This window comes from Nannospalax galili, unplaced genomic scaffold, assembly GCF_000622305.1.
Source record: "Nannospalax galili isolate Female #2095 unplaced genomic scaffold, S.galili_v1.0 scaffold155, whole genome shotgun sequence".
NCBI lineage: Eukaryota > Metazoa > Chordata > Mammalia > Rodentia > Spalacidae > Nannospalax > Nannospalax galili.
Window position 1 is genome coordinate 3,477,032 of NW_008339923.1, and position 4,581 is coordinate 3,481,612.

General features: G+C 35.9%; 1 protein-coding gene across 2 annotated transcripts in view; it reads right to left on the reverse strand.

Annotated features, from left to right (window-relative positions):
• The window catches only part of Akain1 (A-kinase anchor inhibitor 1), a 67,582-nt gene that overhangs the window by 32,662 nt on the left and 30,339 nt on the right, over nt 1–4,581 (reverse strand). The window lies entirely within an intron of this gene.

Consider the following 4,581-nt stretch of genomic DNA (forward strand, 5'->3'; position numbering starts at 1 on the left):
TCATATAATAATAAAGTTTTAATTTTTTAAAAAAATCTTGTAAATCAATTCAAGAACACATTAAGATGTAGCATGACCAAGCTGGTTTCATTCCAAAATGTTAAGTTGGTTTCATTCAGGAATGGCAGGATAGTTTGACTTATGCAAATCAATAAACATAATCCAGCACATAAATAGACTTAAGAAAAAAAATCACATGATCATTTCAAGCGATGAAGAAAAGGCCTTTGATGAGGTTCAGCAACACTTTATGAGAAAAGCCCTAAAGAAACTAGGAATGGAAAGCAACATATCTCAACACAATACAGACCATCTACAACAAACGTATAGCCAACGTTCTACCAAATGGGGAAAGCTGAGAGCGTTTCCTCTACAATCTAGACTGAGACAAGGGTGCCCACTCTTTTCATTCTTATTCATTGCAGTGCTTGAGTTCTTAGCTAAAGCAATAAAATGAGAGGAAGAAATGAAAGGAATGCAAAGAGGAAGGAGGAAGTCATTATCCCTACTTGAAGATGGCATGACCCAACATTTAAAAGATCCCAAGGACTTCACCAGAAAACTGTTTGACCTAATCGGCACAATACAGAATCAACATGTAAAACTCAGTTGATTTTCTGTATGCCAAGAATGAACTTGTCAAGGAAGAAATCAAGAACAAAAATCTCATGTGCAATAGCTTAAAAAAATAATAAAATATGGGGGCTGGAGAGATGGCTCAGTGGTTAAGAACACTGGTTGTTCTTGCAGAGGACCCAGGTTCAAATCCCAGCACCCACATGGCAGCTAACAACTGTCAGAAACTCCAGTCCCAGGGGATCCAACAGCCTCTTCTGACCTCTGCAAGTATTGCACAACACGGGTGGACTTAGCTACATGCAGGCAATACATGAATACACACATAATAAAAATAATAAATAAAATAATAATAAAATAAAAGGTGGGACCATTGGAGAAGGGTATTATTAAGGGAGAAAAGGGAAAATGGGGCACTTTAAATGGGGAAACCATGGTGGAAGGGTTAGACAATGAGAGAGATAAATAATGCCTAGCTGGTTTTAAAAACACCAGAGAAACTTTATTAGTTCAACAACCTACTGATAAATTATACGTACAACTAGCTCAAGGAACATAATATATGTCTAGACAAGGTTTATCTGAGAAAGTTTAGTTTTTGCCCAAGCTTTATCTACATAGTGAATGGTAATTAAAAGTACCAGACTGGTGGAAATAACCTTCTTGGATGTTTAACAGCCATACTTTGAGGCCTATAGTAATTGAATTTTATCAGCCATACTTTGAGGCCTATACTAATTTCGTCAGAGAGACCTAAAGGGCAGTTTTTGCTCCTTGCACTCCAAGGTTGACTAAGTTCCAGGGGACTATGGAGCATCTCTCAAAATGTCCTGTAACTGCAGTGAATAACCTGTCATCTTGATCAAGGAGGCCATGGAGACCCTACCAGATGGACTTGAACCATTGTCCAGTCAATAAAGAGGATGGTCAACACAGAGGAATCATTTCTTCCATGCTTCCAGGTGAAGCCAACCATGGTCAAGCAGGAACTTTGACTTATTTTCACGTAGGTGGAAATGATAAAAGAAAGGAGTGAGGGGCTCCTCCCAAGCCCATGTGATCCCTGAGGAACAAATCCTAAAACGACCTTAAGAGTAAAAATAAATTGGTTTATCTGGACCAATTGCATGGTCTTAAATACCCAAAAGGAAAGTATAACCAAAGATTAAAGGGATCAATATAATTCTTTAAGAGTCCATGTGTATAGCTAAATGCTACATAGCAAGAAACAATTCCAGACAAGCGATACCTTCCTTTGAGGTGTTGGCCAGGCTGGCCCAAAAGAATCCCAGTGACCCAGCATAGAACTGGGAAATGAACTGCAGAACCCAATCTTATTTAAAGGAATATTGGCAACTGAGTGCTGCTAGATGAGGAAGAGCTGATCTTCCTAAAACAAGGAACTCTAGATAGACTGACTAGACTCAGTAGATGGACAAGCACTGGGGAACGGCTGGGGGCACCGACAACACAGTGGACAGTAACAGGGATGACAGAGTATATGGGCTCCAGTGCGGGGGCAGGGGTGCCATTTGAGATGTGAGTATATAGATGATTGTTTGGGATGTTCTGTATGAAATACACACACCAAAAAAAATCAATAAATTTTTTAAATACGTTATATTTGAGGAAGAAGCATAAAAATTTGCTTCATGTTAATTAGTAGAGGTGAAAAACATTACCACTGAGATCTGCCTGATGACTTTATATCCATGCTGAGGTGCCAAGGATCTCAGAAAGTAACCAACTGTGACTAGTAATAATCAGATATATAGAGTTTAGAGACACATGTGCAAACATCTAAGTTGCATTAAAAATGAGTTTTTTCTGTATGAAACAGAGTATTTGAAAATGAAATGAAGATCTTTTTTAAAGGTTAAAACCTCATTCAATTTTATGTCTTATAAGGTTTATACTGAGTACAATATTGTATAACTGTATTAATTCAACTGTGAATCTAAAAATTTACAGCCAATTTTGAAAGAGATGCATCTTTGCTCTGGAAATTGTTATTGGATATGTCAATGCTGTTGTAATGAAATGCTTCTTCTAATCATGTGGCTATTAAATAAAAATTAAGAAAAATAATAAATAATAATAACAATAAAATAACCTATGAATAACCAAGGAGGTGAAAGAATTCTACAGTGTAAATGTTAAGACTCTGAAGAAACACACTAATGAAGACACCAGAAGATGGGATACTCATGGACTGGCAGAGTTAATATTGTAAAAATGGCTGCATTATCAAAAGAAATTTATAGGCTCCACATAATCCCCATCAAAATTCCAATGACAACTTCACAGACTTAGATGAAATCATCCTAATATTCATATGAGTGCATAATATACCCTAAATAGCCAAAGCAAAAATCATGCTATAGAATTATAATAACAAATCTGTATGACACTGGTACAAAACCAGATGTGTAGAATGGTGGAATAGAATGCATAAATAAAATGACAGGATTACAGTCATTTAGTTTTAGAAAAATATGTCAGAAACATATACTGGGTGGGGAAGATAACCTCTTCCACAAACGGTACTGGAAAAACTGGATATCCACATGTAGAAAAGTCAAACTACATGCATACTCTCACCCTACATAATTATCAACTCAAATATTTTAATATAAGACCTGAAACTTTAAAATTTCCACAAAAGAAATGGGTAAAACACTTCAAGGCATAAGTATTGGAAAGGACTTTCTGGAAAAGACTTCAATAGCATCAGAGATAATCCCCAAAATTGACAAAGGAGATTATAAGAACTTTAAAAAGTTCTACACAGCAAAGAAAACAATCACCAGAGTGAAAAGTCTTCCTACAGAATGGGAGAAAAGGTTTGTCAAGAATATGTCAGTCAAGGGAAAAATATGTAGATTATATAAAGAATTGTAAAAATTTAAAAAAAAAACAAGAAAACTCAAATCATATAATCATTACATGGGCTAATGAACTGAATAGACAGTTCTGAAAGGAAGAAACACAAATTATCAATAAATATTTGAAAAAGTTCAACATCCTTAGCCATCAGGGAAATGTAAATTGAAACCCACTGAACTCTCACTCTAGTCAGAATGGTTTTTATCAAGAAAACCAAAGACAAAAATCATTAGTGAGAATTTAGAGAAAGGAAAGCCCTTATACATGGCTAATGGAAATGTAAACTGTGATTTCCACTGTGGAAGTTAATGTAGAGGTTCCTCAAAATCTAAAAATTAAATTACTATATTACCCACCTATACCTTGTGGGTTTACACCCAAAGGATTCTAAATCAACATATCACAGCGATATCTGTTTATTGCTGCACTCTTTACAATAGCTGAGAAATTGAAATAGATATCCATCAACAGATGAATAATTAATATGTGATGCCTATACAAAAAGGAGTGTTTTGCCTGTTAAGAAAAAAATGAAAGTGTGACATTTGCAGGAAAATTGATGGAAATAACGGTCACTACATTAAACAAAATAAGTCAATCTCAGAAAAATAAGTATTGCATGTTATCTGTCATATGCAGAATCTATATTTAGATGTATATGTGTGTGTGTATGCACACCCTATGACATGAAAGCAGAAAGGAAATAACTATTAATATTTGAGGAGAGAAAAGAAACCAACAAGAGGGGATAGAGGGCTGGAGACATGGCTCAAAGTTCAAGAACACTGGCCACTCTTGCAGAAGCACCCAAGATGGGTTCCCAGCATCCACATGGCAGCTAACAACCATCCATAACTCCAGTTTCAGAGGATCCAGCACTTTCCCCTGGCTCTGCATGCATTGCATGCACATGGAACACTTACACACATGCATGCAAAATACTCATAGTCAAAATAAAAATAAATAAATACCTTTGGAACAGAGTATGTTGCTAAGAGGCCCAAGAACATTTTGACTTTTAGCCAACAAAAATGTCAAAAGTATTTGGGAGCTCTTATCTAATCCCTAAAAGATTTTAGGGTTACCTCTTCAGAGGGGGGAATGTTAGAGTAGCAAAAA